General features: G+C 35.4%; 1 protein-coding gene across 2 annotated transcripts in view; it reads left to right on the top strand.

Annotated features, from left to right (window-relative positions):
• LOC127878044 (receptor-type tyrosine-protein phosphatase F-like) overlaps positions 1-16,237 on the top strand; it is a 92,637-nt gene that overhangs the window by 12,188 nt on the left and 64,212 nt on the right. The window contains exon 1 of one of the 2 annotated variants that reach the window (XM_052424447.1): positions 15,436-15,751. The exons of the other annotated variant lie outside the window; for it this stretch is intronic. The gene's annotated coding sequence lies outside the window, so the exon portion shown is untranslated. Of the gene's footprint in view, positions 1-15,435; positions 15,752-16,237 lie in introns of those variants that run through there. 2 annotated transcript variants of the gene reach the window in all.

The raw sequence follows: 16,237 nt of genomic DNA, 5'->3' as shown, positions 1-16,237 counted from the left end.
TTGATTTTCAGTTCACTAGATCAAAGCCAAGGTCACAGTGTCTCGAAAGAGTAAAATGGTTTCCAGATGATTACTCAAGAATTCTTACGCCTAGGATCATGAAACTTCATAGGTACATTGATCATGACTGGCAGATGACCCCTATTGATTTTCAGGTCACTAGGTCAAAGGTCAAGGTCACAGTGACAAAAAACGTAATCACACAATGGCTGCCACTACAACTGACAGCCCATATGGGGGGCATGCATGTTTTACAAACAGCCCTTGTTAGACTTGGGACAAAACATATGACTAATAAGTGAGAGTGATCAAACATATAACGGCAATTTGAGCATGCAAACTTGTGCACCTTGTCATTTTTGGGCAGATTTGTATTGACATAAGCTGCGTTGGTAAAAGCCAATGGAATGTTTTGGCAGCCTTGTCCTACAGAGGCTTGACTATTTACTACTTGTTCACATCAACAAAAAATGCATTGTGACTGTAAGCACCACCCATCAAGGTGTGAGTATATATCAATTTTAAACAGTTCTCAGCTTTGTATGAGTTGTTTTATGTGATTGAAAAAGGGCAATCTTCAACCATGAAAATGTGGTAAATTCTTTGTCTAAATAAGACAATTTTACAAAATGACACAAACAAATGTCTGTATGTTTGCTTTATTGATTGTTTAATTGACAATTGTGTGGCTTAATTCAGGTTATAGATTTTCAGACGAGGATACAGATATTTGGCTTACTTTATTAATTTTTTGGCCAATTACATATAAGGTAATTTGGCAATTCATTTTCTACTGTAATTGTTACAATTAATAGTAAAAATATAATAATTTGTGTGGAATTTAATGAAAGCGCAGCTATACGATTTTGATTTAGAGGGACATACATATTTATAGTAACTGGACACAACTGCCAACAAATAGCTTTTGGTATATCTAACATGTTTGGTTATAAATTCGCATGAAATTGTAATATTTACACAAAGAAACATTGTATTGCTCCGCCAATGGGTTTGATGTCAAGATTAGGTTGATTGAAGAATACACCATCAGTACTGAAGAATTTCAATACTTTTGTCTTAAAAATTACAAATTTTTAGCTCGACTATAATATATGAAAAGTATATAGTGGAGCTATCCTACTCACCCCAGCGTTGGTGTGAGTGTGCAAATGTTAAAGTTTGCGTACCACCCCAAACTGTTTCAAGCATTTTGTAAGAATTATGGCCCTTTTTTTACTTAAAATATGCATATTATTGATAAATCTATGTTAAAGTTTGCGTACCACCTCAAATATTTTCAATGTCCCTTGACATATTCCTTTCATATTTTGCAAACGTCTTTACCAACAAGACCCCAATCTATAAACAAGAGCAGGCAACTGTATCAAGCATTTTGTAAGAATTATGGCCCTTTTTCCATTTAGAATATGCATATTATTGATAAATCTATGTTAAAGTTTGCATACCACCTCAAATATTGTCAATGTCCCTTGACATTTTCTTTTCATATTTTGCAGACTTTTTTTACAAACATGACCCTAATCTATAAACAAGAGCAGACAACTGTATCAAGCATTTTGTAAGAATTATGGCCCTTTTTTGTCTTAGTAACTGAATATTTTGTTAAATTTTGTGTTTAGATCCACTTGACTTCTAAAGTATCAAAGCTATTGCTTTCAAACTTATTTCAAAATATTTTCTAACTATCATGAGGGTACTGTACTTGGCAAGTTTAATTTGACCTTGACCTTTGAATGACCTTGACACTCAAGGTCAAAAGAATTTTTTTTAGTTAAATTGCCATAACTTCTTCATTTATGATCAGATTTTATTAATACAAAACAACACTTACCTGAATACCACAATGGATTCCACCCAAACAATACCCAACCCAGAATCCCTGCCCCCCCCCCCAATTTTTTTTTCCTTTTTTTTTTTGAAAGATCGTCTAATAAATGACCACACCCCACATTATATCCCACTCTCAACCCCTTGCCCCTACCCAACCCAAAAAGAATATTTTTTTCTTTGAAACATGGTTAAAAAAACACACAAATATTTATTTACTTTTGAAGGACTGTCCAAACTTCCCACCCAGGCTATTGCTATCAAACTTGAAATAAAATCTTATTAGTTTGTTTTATGTCTTTACAAATGTTCAATAGATTGTGGAAAATATACCTGAACTATTACCTTGACCTTATTGAATAATATGAACAATTTCCCCATAATCGCTTATGTTATACTGTCAAGCACTCAAATAGTCGAGCGCGCTGTCCTCTGAAAGCTCTTGTATATTGAATTCTTTATTTTAAGCATTCATTTGTGATTTAATTGAGGGAAAAAATTATGTGCTATATCAAGCATAATTCAAGGACAGTCTTGTTTTTATACCCCCATTACCATTGGTAATGGGGGCTGTATAGGTGTCACTTTGTTGGTCGATCTGTCTGTCGGTCTGTCGGTCGCTCTGTCTGTCCCGAAAATTTCATCCAGTCTTCACCAAACTTCAATGGTCAGAATTTGAATCTAGATGATGTCTAGGTCAAGTTTGAATATATAGGTCATGGCGGGTCAAAAACTAGGTCACGGGGTCACTTATTGCGTTTTAAACCGAAAGTTTGTCCGGACCATAACTATGTCATTTTTCTTTCGATTTTAAAATGACTTGGTACATTTGTTCACCATTATGGCATGGTTTGTCATGCAAAAGAAGTACGTCAATATTTCCAAGGTCAAGGTCACACTGGGAGTTGCCCATAAATGAGCTTGTCCGGGACATAACTTTGTCATTTATTGTGAGACTTTAAAATCATTTGGCACATTTGCTCAACATCATTGGACGGTGTGTCATGCAAAAGAATTACGTCAATATCTCAAAGGTCAAGGTCACACTTTGAGTTCAATGGTCAAAAATGGCCATAAATGAGCTTGTCCACGCCATAATATGTAGTTCATTTTGAGATTTTAAAATCATTTGGCACATTTGTTCACCATCATTGGACATTGTGTCATGCAGGCCTTGAAGAATCCACTCGTCGCTTGCATATGCGAGTGAAGTTGACGGTCGGGCGAGTTTGTTAAATACTCGACCGACCAAGCGAGTGCTGTTTTTCAAGTTGAGAAATAAAAATTCAGTTCCAGAACTCCTGCCACATCGATACAAATTGTGAACAATTTTCCGAACGAACAAAAAAAAGGTTTAGTACACAAAGAAACTGCACTTTCGTTTTGACAATGAAAAATGACGTCACAGGCACAGTAAAAATAATTCTCGAAATCGGCTGTGCTCGTAGGTGTCAGTGCTCTTAGCTAATCGATTAAAAGTGAAAAAAAAAACAGTTAAATATATTGGTCATTCCATGAACAATACAATTTAATTTTAATGTATATATAAATAAAAAAAATAATTAACTGGTTAATTATAAAACTTCTTATATTTAATTAAAAAAACACAAAAAAACAACAAATTATTTATAAACATAATAATTCGTGATCAGAAGCCTTAGCCAAAATTTACCATATTGTAACCATTTGTCAATCAAGTGTGTATTTCAGTAAAAGTTTGTCTGAAATATTAAAACTCAGCATGGTAAAGGGTTCTATTTAAAAAATTTCTGCAACGGGTGGTGGAGACAGGGAACAGAAAGAAAGGTCATCAAAACAAGAAGCGGAAAGTATTGAGAAAAGGAAACAGGTGCAGAAAACGTTAGAAGCAAATATAATCCATCAGATAATGTAGTTAATTTGTTTGCAGTTTAGTCTCACTATGTTACATAGGTTTTTTTTTAAAGGGTCTGGATGATCATAACTATAAATATAGATATATTTTTTTTTAATGCAGGGAGAGTAGATTAAAGTGAAGGGCGAGTGGATTGTCAGGCCTAATCATCCTGCAGGGCGAGTGGCTCTGGAATTTTTTTTCAAGGCCTGTCATGCGAAAGAATTACGTGGATTTCTCCAAGGTCAAAATCACACTTTGAGTTCAAAGGTCAAAAATAGCCATAAATGAGCTTGTCTGGGCCATTACTATGTTGTTCATCATGAGATTTTAAAATCATTTGGCACATTTGTTCACCATCATTGAACAGTGTGTTAGGCGAAAGAATTAGTCAATATCTGCAACCTCAAGGTCACATTTTGAGTTCAAAGGTAAAAAATGGCCTCTCTCTCTCTCTCTCTCCCTACCTCCCCCTCCCCCTCCCCCTCCCCCTCCCCCCCCCCCTCTCTCTCTCTGTCTGTCTCTCTCTCTCTCTCTCTCTGAGTGTCTCTCTCTCTGTCTCTCTCTCTGTCTCTCTCTCTCTCTCTCTCTCTCTCTCTCTCTCTCTCTCTCTCTCTCTCTCTCTCTCTCTCTCTCTCTCTCGTCAATGCAGCATGTGGGGGTATACGTCACATCTGTGACAAAGCTCTAGTTATAAGGGGCCTTTTCACAGATTTTGGCATGTATTGAAGCTTATCATTACATGCTTAATATTGATAAATTTAAACATTTGACCTAAATTTCTTCTGTAAAAAACAAGAATACAATTAAAAAAGTAAAAAAAAGTTACCCTCAACAGGGCTTGAACCACTGAACCCTGGAGTCCTGGAGTAAAATGTGTCCGGGCTTAGACCACTCAACCATCCATGCTCATGCTATGAGCGGATGTATTTTTATGCTCCACATATATATATATATATATATGGGGAGCATATAGTTGCCAGTTTGTCCTTACTTCCGTCACCTTTTTTTTTACAGTTTCTCATAGGGCCTTCAATATTTTACCGATCTCTTACATATTTGGCTTGTAGGTACCTTGCATGGACCTCTACCTTTTGATGAGGTTGTAGGTCACTGCGGTAAAGGTCAAAGAGGCTAATCGATTTTTTCCGTCACACTTTTCTTACAGTTTCACATAGCGCCTTCAATATTTCACCGATCTCTTACATATTTGGCTTTTAGGTACCTTGCATGGACCTCTACCTTTTGATGAGGTTTGATGTCACTGGGGTCAAGGTCACCGAGGCTAATAATAGATTTTCTCAAGGTCACACTTTTTTCTACACAATAAATCCATTTATCGACAAAGCATGATTGGGGAGCATCCATCAGTTTTACTTATATCATTGTTTACCTATATAAGCAATCCTCGTAGTTTCCCAAATTATAAAGACAACAACAGAACTTTCCAAATTATTCAATCATTTTGCGTTGCAACACTTTATAATTTTCAGGTTTTCAAATCTTCAAAAGATGCATATAATGGATATTTTAGTGCATGGTAAATGTTCAATATTACTATTTCCTCACAAATATTATAACTAAAACGAAAATTTGTGAATATGAAACAACTTTTTTTTATTTTGTCAATTTACCAAAACGTGAAAAGGACCCTTTAAAGTAAGGCTTTTATATTACCCTGAGTAATACAGTAAACTAACAGAATATTTTGTAAAATCATTATTGTTACCAGTACTCAGATTCCCTACACCTGTCATTTCTATTATATCAATATGATTCCTGTTTTGTATATTACAAGTGCTCATTTACATAGGGTAACACTGGTTTGGCATAATGTCCTGTAACTGCAAAATTAGTGCTATTGAGTTGACCACTTGGGTATATTGTGAATGCCAGAACAATCCACTTGCTTGTATCTATTTGCATGATGGCATTTATGAAAATGTCATGTTGAAACACGATTCAGATTAATAAGTTATTGTTTTCAACCTGGGCCTGTGTTCACAAACCAATTATATGAGACTTGAGTCTTAAAATAAAGCATATTCTCAATGATGTTTCATCATTAAAAATTGTGTACATGTACATTGAAATTTTAATTCATGAAACTTTAGATTTTTTCCCACTTTTTTTCTGGCCGGTAAAAATGTCTCAGTTATTTGAGAATTTGCTTGTCTTTACAATTGCTGTCAATTCTTTACAATTGCTGTCAAGTCTTTACAATTGCTGTCTGGTCTTTACAATTGCTGTCAAGTCTTTTAAACTTTTCATGTCTGAGCCTCAGAACTATTACAGAAGTAATTTCCGAGGAAAATGTCAAAGCAGGAAATCAAAATGTACATAAAAAAGACGGAACAGGTTGGCAGGTTCTTTTTACTTCAATGTTGTGGTTTTTTTTTACATATTTTTTAATGTTCACAGTATTTATTTATATATTCTTTGCACACTAATATAATAGCGCCAAACTTATTTTTTTAGATAAGAGGTTTCAGCAAATTCCTGAGAAATACAGATTCGATCTCTTTAAAACTGATATTTTGAAAAAGATGTTTAATGTTAAGTCAGGGCCCTCAATCTGTCAAATTTACGGCCGAAATTCGGCCGCATTCCCCCACCTGAAAAGTATACTTTTTTCCCCTTTTTGGGGGAAAAATTCCCTCTAAAAAAAAAAAATGTTTTTTTTTTTTTTTTTTTTAATAGTTAGATTTGTCTCATGATTATTATATCTCAGTTCTATTTTAATTTAATCTTGTCAAACATACTTAATTATGAAAAAAGCAATGAATATAGTGCAAACATGTACAAATGTAATAATTACAAAGTAAAAAATCCCCCAAAAAGGGAAACGCCGTGAAAATTCTCCGTGCTATGGGTAGCGACCCGCTTCCCCTAATATGGATTGAGGGCCCTGTAAGTCTCATTTGGCATTGATCACTTTATTACATTATTCTTCATTTAGAGCAATTGTTATAAACATGAGCATGAAAAGAAAAGACAATAAACGTTTTAAAACCAGCTATATTTGCACATTTGCCCCTTCAGTTTTTGTAAAAGCAAAACTGATAATGTTTGTGCAACCACTTATAGTAGATCTTTGAGTTACACACCATTATATACATTTTGTGTTGTTCTGCCCACATTAATTGTAAATCAATATTTCAAGATGGCTGACAATTGAGAAATGAATATATCATTTTCAGTGGAAATTGAGATAACAATCAAATTAAAAAATATATAAATGGGCACACACAAACTATTGTGATGTTTAGGCTCTTCCAAGCCTTATCACTAGAGACAGGAAATATCTTTAAAAAAGATATACGGCGTTGATTGTGGTTGATGTTTATGAACGATCAAAAGTTATCTCTATGAGATTAAAAGTAGCGGATGCCTTTTTTCTGCGCAGTTCTTAGCTACATCACAAGCAAATCAATTACGGGGTATTGCGCCAGATTTCGTGGCTTATTTTGCTTTATGTGATATTATTACTCAGATATCTATATTTACAGAATAGAAAAACACAAGAAACATGAAAATAAACGAGTGCATATAGGTCAGCCGGCAATACTCGAATCTTATTTAATTGCATAATTATAGTATAGTGAATTATTGTGCTCATGCTTAATAAACTGGTCTAAATGGATAAATATTTCTAACTAATTTTATCAAAATTGGTCCTTATCATGCAAATGTTGAAAACATATTAAAAATCAATGATTGACATACCGCAATAATATCGCCGAATATCTTTATTTAGTATCTTTCTGATCAAAACAGACTTCAAGTGCACAAAGTTTACGAGACGGCGTTTATATAAAAATTTCTGCAACTGACCGCAAACTGACCTTGATACCTTGCGGATTGCAATGCAATGCATTAAAGTTAGGTAACAATTCTGCTGCTGAAACGACGGCTTGTTTACGCCAACTGTACACGACCAAGGCAACAGCTGTGCCTAAAATATTGATATATCGACAAAGCGACTAAACGAACTATTTACTCCATCAGACAAAAATAGCATAGATTCCAATTTTTTCCTTCAATGATTCCAATTTTTTCCTTCAATGAAAAGATCGCAACCCCTTCTGCGAACTCCAGTGATGAACTGTATATAAACTCTGACTTTCACACACTGGCCGCGAATTGACCCGAAACCTCGCGGGTTGAAGTGCAATGCAAGTAAATACTAAATATGAGAATATAGCTTTTAGTATAAACGCTTTTGCGCTGGTAATTCTCTGAAAATAAAAGGTAAACGCACAAACTGTATTTATGTCGAAAATTGATTGTAAAACTGTTCTATCTATTGAGCCTTTTCATTAGAGATAAAATTGTTTCATGCAGTAAAACAGTGTTACAAAGACGCGGATATGTTTCCAATGTTCTGGTGTTATACTCAAATCAGCCAATGGAAAATGGAATAAATGAAGTGTATTCATTGGGAAATTTTATTTGAATATTATTGGACACTTACAAAGGTCAAGTCAGGGTGAAAAGCTGGCTTAATACAGCTTACGCCGAAAAAAATTGTTTCATGCTGAATATGCAGTTTACATCGTCCAGACATGGCAAAAGACTGTCACAATTTACAGGCCAGACTGGCCTCCCAGGAGAAATAATTTACCAACCAGTTGTCAATTTCACAGGCCTCAATTTTAAATGTTTACATTGTCAATTACAAAAGTAAATCATGTGGTTGATTTATGAGAGGGGCAAATATAGTGTCAACAGACTGATTCGAAGAAATAAATTAAGTGTATTCTTCAGTTTGGGATACACAGTCATATAAACATACATAATTGAGTTTTATTGATGTATTTAACACAGATTTATTAATATATTAAATATGTTTACCTTTTAAATTATCTTCCATTTCACAATCATGCCATAGTTCAGTTAACTGTATAGAGTGACAAACATAATAAAGCAGAACATGCACATGAATCTGAATATACAGAGATCCACAAACATATTAATCGAATCATGTTTGTCTGTTTCCATTTTCAAACGATAATCTTGTTTGATTTCTTTTCGCGATAAGAATGAACTTCCAATTATGAACACTAATTCTGTGACATCATTAAATTTCTAATGAAAATGTGTTCATTGTATCTAGAATGTATTCTCCATCGTTCAATGACAAATGCTTTTCATTAATCCATGCTTATTATATGATGTCCATAGATAATTTGATTGTTATGTCCCCCACCACTATAGTGAGGAACATATTGTTTTTGCCCTGTCTGTTGGTTTGTTTGTTGGTTTGTGTCAAACTTTAACATTTGCCATAACTTTTGCAATATTGAAGATAGCAACTTCATATTTGGCATGCTTGTGTAACACATGGAGCTGCACATTTTGAGTGGTGAAAGGTCAAGGTCATCCTTCAAGGTCAATGGTCAAATGTATGGGTCAAAATCGCTCATTTAATATACACTTTTGCAATATTGAAGATAGCAACTTTATATTTGGCATGTATGTGTATCGCATGGAGCTTCACATTCTGAGTGGTGAAAGGTCAAGGTCATCTTTCAAGGTCAAAGGTCAAATATATGGGGGGACATAGTGTTTCACAAACACATCTTGTTAATTGTCGCTTTCGCTGAGCATCGTAATTTCTTTTTGTTGTCCGCCATCTTGGAATATTTGCGACATGCATGCAACGAAATGAATAATCATAAATGTCCGACTTCTTTCCAACCATGCAAAATTATTCACGTTTGGAATGATTCTCAGAATTATCGATGTACTAGTTAATGAAAAAAAGTTATTCGGAAAAATCATAATTTGTTAATCATGAAATAATGTTGTTGTGAAAACTTCAAGTGGGTTACAATTTTTTAAAACAAAAATTACTGGACAGCAAGTCAGACGATCTTGCATTTCACTGTCGGACTTTTTAAATGTTCGTCAGCAATGTCCGACTGGCTGACGGGCTTTCGCCATGTCTGATCATGGCTGAACGAACTGTAGTACCCCGTTTCATACCCTAATTGTCCCAAATATAGATAGTGGATCGAATAACATAATAATTTATTTATGTAAATGTGAAAACTGTTTGTAGACTTACATTTGTTCAACTTGTGGCCAATTTTTGAAGCAAGTTTCTTCGACATTTGACACATTTTTCTGAAACTTAATGCACTTCATCTACATCACGCAGAGTAAAATTGTTTTTTTATGATTTTCTCAATTAAATTCGCAATTAAAATGACCCAGTGGCTGCCATCTTGGGTAAAGTTGTTAATTTTTAGCTCGGCTGTTTTTTGGAGAAAACCCGAGGTATTGTCATAGCCAGCTCGTCGTGTCGTGTCCGCTGTCCGCGTCGTGCTAAAACCTTATTATTTTGTCAAGGTTTTGAACATTGGTTCTAAAATCAAACTGCTTCAACCTACTACTTTGAAGCTTCATATGTAGCTGCACCTTGATGAGTTCTACATTCCACACCCATTTTTGGGTCACTAGGTCAAAAGTCAAGGTCACTGTGACCTCTAAAAAAAAAAAAAAAATTATGTCAAGCTTTGATTTATTCAAAAATGCACCCGCAGCCGAGCGTGACACCCGTTATGCGGTGCTCTTGTTTATTTGGGAGGTAATAATAGTCTTCTATTCTTATTGTGAAGAAATATTCATGCATTAATTAATTTTGCATTTGCTTACATTTCCAAGGTAAGAGGTCAACAGAACTCTGCAAACGAAAGTCAAACAACAGTTATTGACAATTTACTTCACTCAGGTTTAAACTTAATTCTGATTTTTTATACCCTTTTATTAGCTCGACTTCTCAAAGAAAAATGAGAACTATACTACTTGCCCTGGCGTCAGCGTCGCCATTGGTTAAATTTTTTTATTAAGTCAAATAACTTTAACACTATCAAAGATAATTAACTCAAACTTGGAATACTTCTTTATGGCAACAAGACAATTGTGTAGGCCAAGGTGCATAACTCTGTCAGCATTATTTTTAGAGTTATGCCCCTTTTTACACTTAGAAAATTGAAATAAATTTTGCTTAAATTGCCATAACTTCTTTATTCAGGACCAGATTTGATTCATACTTTGACAAAACAACACTTAACAGACATACCACAATGGACTCCGCCCAAACCATCCCCCAAAGCCCCACCCCAGAACCCCCCCCCCCCCCCAAAAAAAAATATTTTTTTCCTTTTTTTTCTTTTCTTATTTTTTAAATATCATCAAAAAAATGACCACCCGCCCACATTATTCCCCCACTCCCCCTACTACACAGTTTTTAGCTCACCTGAGCACAACACCTGAGCACAACGTGCTCATGGTGAACTTTTGTGATCGCCTTTTGTCCGTTGTGCGTCGTGCGCCGTCAACATTTGCCTTGTTTACTCTCTAGAGGCCACATTTATTGTCCAATCTTCATGAAATTTGGTCAGAAGATTGGTCTCAATCTTGGATGAGTTCTAAAATGGTAACGTTTGCTTGAAAAACATGGCTGCCAAGGGGCGGGCATTTTTCCTTATATGGCTATAGTAAAATCTTGTTAACACTCTAGAGACCACATTTATTTCCAATCTTCATGAAACTTGGTCAGAAGATTCATCCCAATAATATCTTGGACAAGTTTGAAAATGATGCAGGTTGGTTGAAAAACATGGCCGCCAGGGGGCAGGGCATTTTTCCTTATATGGCTATAGTAAATCCTTGTTAACACTCTAGAGGCCACATTTATTTTCCGATCTTTATGAAACTTTGTCAGAAGATTTGTCCCAATTATATCTTGGATGAGTTCGAAAATGGTTTTAGTTTCTTTAAAAACATGGCCACCAGAGGCAGGGCATTTTTCCTTATATGGCTATATATGGCTTTTGTAAAACCTTGTTAACACTCTAGAGGCCACATTTATTGTCCAATCTTCATGAAATACGGTCAGAAGATTTGTCTAATTGATATTTTGGATGAGTTCGAAAACGGATACGTTTGCTTAAAAAACGTGGCTGCCAAGGGGCGGGGCATTTTTCCTAATATGGCTATATATGGCTATTGTAAAATCTTGTTAACACTCTAGAGACCACATTTATACTCCGATCCTTATGAAACTTGGTCAGAAGATTCATCCTAATAACATCGTGGATGAGTTCAAAAAATAATGCAAGTTGGTTGAAAAACATGGCCACCACGGCGAGGCATTTTCCTTATATGGCTATAGTAAAACCTTGTTAATACTCTAGAGGTCACATTTATTTTCCCATCATCATGTAAATTGGTCAGAAGATTTGTTCCAATAATATCTTGGATGAGTTCGAAAATGGTTTTGGTTGCTTTTAAAACATGGCCACCAGGGGCGGGGCATTTTTCCTTATATGGCTAGATATGGCTATAGTAAAACCTTGTTAACACTCTAGAGGCCACATTTATTTTCCAATCTTCATGAAATTTGGTCAGAAGATTGGTTTCAATGATATCTTGGATGAGTTCGAAAAAAATTATGTTTGCTTGAAAAACATGGCCACCTGGGCAGGGCATTTTTTTCCTTTTATGGCTATAGTAAAACTTTGTAAACACTCTGGAGGCCACATTTATTTTCCGATCTTCATGAAACTTGGTCAGAAGATTTGTCCCAATAGTATCTTGTTATCACAGGTGAGCGACTTTGGGTCTTTCAGGCCCTCTTGTTGTTGTTGTTGCAAACATGCTAAAAAATCAACAAATATTTATGCCCCTTTTCAAAGAAGAGGGGGTATATTGTTTTGCACATGTCTGTCGGTCGGTCCGTCCACCAAATGGTTTCAGGATGATAACTCAAGAACGCGCCTAGGATCATGAAACTTCATAGGTAAATTGGTCATGACTGACAGATAACCCCTATTGATTTTCAGGTCACTAGATCAAAGGTCAAGGTCACAGTGACTCGAAACAGTAGAATGGTATCTGAATGATAACTAAAGAACGCTTAGACCTAGGATCATGAAACTACATAGGTTCATTGATCATGACTGGCAGATGGCCCCTATTGATTTTCAGGTCACTAGGTCAAAGGTCAAGGTCACAGTGACTCGAAGCAGTAAAATGGTTTCCGGATTATAACTCAAGAACGCTTAGGCCTAGGATCATTAAATTTCATAGGTACATTGATCATGACTGGCAGATGACCCCTATTGATTTCCAGGTCACAAGGTCAAAGGTCAAGGACAGGGTGACTCAATACAGTAAAATGGTTTCCTGATGATAACTCAAGAATGCTTAGGCCTAGGATCATGAAACTTCATAAGTATATTGATCATGACTGGCAGATGACCCCTATTGATTTACAGGTCACTAGGTCAAAGGTCAAGGTCACAGTGACTCAAACCAGTAAAATAGTTTCCGGATGATAACTCAAGAACGCTTAGGCCTAGGATCATGAAACTTCATAGGTACATTGATCATGACTGGCAGATGACCCCTATTGAATTTTCAGGTCACTAGGTCAAAGGTCAAGGTCACAATGACTCGAAACAGTAAAATGGTTTCCGGATGATAACTCAAGAATGCTTAGGCCTCGGATCATGAAACTTCATAGGTACATTGATCATGACTGGCAGATGGTCCCTATTGATTTTCAGGTGTCAAAGGTCAAGGTCACAGTGACTCAAAACAGTAAAATGGTTTCTGGATGATAACTCAAGAACGCCTAGGCCTATGATCATGAAGCTTCATAGGTACATTGATATTGATTGGCAGATGACCCCTATTGATTTTCAGGTCACTAGGTCAAAGGTCAAGGTCACAATGACTCGAAACATTTAAATGGTTCCGGATGATAACTCAAGAACGCTTAGGCCTAGGATCATGAAACTTTATAGGTACATTGATCATGACTTGCAGATGACTCCTATTGATTTTCAGGTCACTAGGTCAAATGTCAAGGTCATAGTGACCTGGAGCAGTAAAATGGTTTCTAAGGTATTCACACAATGGCTGCCACTACAAGATTTACTGACAGCCCATTTGGGGGGCATGCGTGTTTTACAAACAGCCCTTATTATTTGTATTATTTTATTTTTTTAAGACCGTCCAACCATCCCACCCAAGCTATTGCTATCAAAATTGAAATATAATCTTATTAGTTTGTTTTATATCTTTACAAGTGTTCAATAGATTGTGGAAAATATACCTGAACTCAGAATCGTCTATAATATACCACTTAATAAAAACATAAGCGATCAATATGTTTCAATGTCCCCTTCCAGTTAGAATATGACTATATTACCTTGCCCTTATTGAATATGAACAATTTCCCCATGATGTCTAATGTTATACTGTCAAGCACTCGAAAAGTCGAGCGCGATGTCTTCTGACAGCTCTTGCTTCATGTTCCATTTGAATTTGTATCAGTAATCATTAGTTTAGCACTGTTATCCCAGTGTGCTTATTGTTTGCACAGTCTTCTAACAAAAATGGTAGCACATGAATAATTAACAGTGGAAGTGTTTGTGAATTAATATGTAACAAGCAAATGTATTGGTTTTTCCTTCCAATATTGGAACAGCATTGTTAAATGAGATCAGCATGCATGAGTTCAGACTGACTTTAGTATTGATATTTCAAGGCTTACAGTAAGCTTAAACCTTTACCACTTAGATATACATATTTTAACACATGTGAAGTCACTTACAAAGTTATATTTAATTAAAGACTTTTCTTACTATATTCAAGTTTTAAAGGCTTCATTTCCTAACCTTAGATACTGATGACCAGCTAACAGCAAAAAACCTGTTACTTGCAGGCTGTTCTGGTTTTATGCTGGTTGCAAAAGCAATTTTCACTTTGCTTCTTTGAGGGAAAGCGTTAATTTATTTTACTGGTAATCCTTATGCTCAGTCTCACTCTAAGACATTGTTGCATATCCACATCCAAGTTATTTTCTCTGTAATTTGCATGCTTTCTTGTTTGAGTACTTCTAAATATTAAATTCCTTGATTTTGATTATCACGTTCCTGGCTGTAATAACTTATTCTTATGTATAGTTTGCATATGCACATTTTATTAATTTTACATGAGATTGGTTTGTGCAGTGTTTAGCCAACATGAACAAAAATGTGCAGGAAAATTGTTTTCATGTGCTATCTTATTTGCAAGATGTTGAGAAAGTATTAAAGACTGGTAGATACTTAAAGTACATAAGAACACTAAGGTTCAAAATCCCCATGTCCCTTCTTTTTAGCTCGGCTGTTTTCCGAGAAAACCTGAGGTATTGTCATAGCCTGTCCGCGCCATGCTTAAACCTTAACATTTTGTTAAGGTTTTGAACATTGGCTCTTAAATCAAAGTGCTTCAACCTACAACTTTGAAACTTCACATGTAGCTGCACCTTGATGAGTTCTACATGCCACACCCATTTTTGGGTCACTAGGTCAAAGGTCAAGGTCACTGTGACCTCTAAAAAAATAAAAAAAATAAAAAATTCTGACAAGCTTTTATTTATTAAAAACTGCACCCGCAGCCGAGTGTTGCAACCGTTATGTGGTGCTCTTGTTTGTTACTATATATTTGAAAGTTATGGTATTGAAATTCCAACTTTAACTACTCAATGTGTTAATGTTATAATGCTGATGAAAATCAACAATTGTTTGTGAGGAATTCTGTGACAGCAGACTACACAATGAAGCCTTTCAGTCTATGCTCATGCTGCTCATGAAACCATTGTGTATTGGAAATCCAGATCAGTTTGTCTTGCCTGGACCGTTGCAGACACGGTCTATATTAGGTCGAGTAAGGATGTTGCCTAAGCATTATTGGATAAAAGATCATGGCATAATCTGCCATCAGGATGTCAGTCTACTGGATTAACACCCTTTTAGTGTCGTAAATCACATGTAACAAGACAAACGTCAGACTCTTTAAGAGTTTGATTTTTTTCGTGACAGTGTCAATGTCAGTATGTTGTGTGAGTTTATAGCAACGTTTGATGGGATTGGGAACATATGCCAGTAGTAATGTGGTGGTAAACAGTGGCTACATATGGGAATAACATGTCTGGTTGAAGGGATTTTCCATACTTGGAGATATTCATATGTGAAGATTTGTATTGTTAACCTAATTTTTATTTGGTATTACTGATGAAACATGATGCATATGTTTTGAATTTTTTGTCATTAGGAATCTTTTGTCTAATGTCTAATATCTTTTTTTTAAATATAAATATTAATCCATAAGTGTGAATTCTATTTTATCTATAAATAACAGACCCATTATACACTTCCCACCAAAACTTGCGTGTGGATATATTCAAGAATTTTTAAAGTTATTTTTGATATAACAGTTTCTTGGTATATACCTACGCAATCGATCTCCAAAGAATTATTTTGGGTTCATTCTAAAAAGGATTACATCTAAGGGCGTCTGCCTTACATCTATAGGCGTTGTTCCATTGTTAGTTAATTGGGAATTTTGCAAGAAATGAGTAGCGTTATGGCGAGTTATTTTTATGGTGTTATTCTCCCCTTTGAAAAAGTGGGGGTTAATTGCTTTGCATCCATAAAATGGACAGTAAGGTGGTCA

This window comes from Dreissena polymorpha, chromosome 4, assembly GCF_020536995.1.
Source record: "Dreissena polymorpha isolate Duluth1 chromosome 4, UMN_Dpol_1.0, whole genome shotgun sequence".
In the NCBI taxonomy this organism is placed as follows: Eukaryota; Metazoa; Mollusca; class Bivalvia; order Myida; family Dreissenidae; genus Dreissena; species Dreissena polymorpha.
This window is presented reverse-complemented; position numbering and strand designations above follow the sequence as displayed.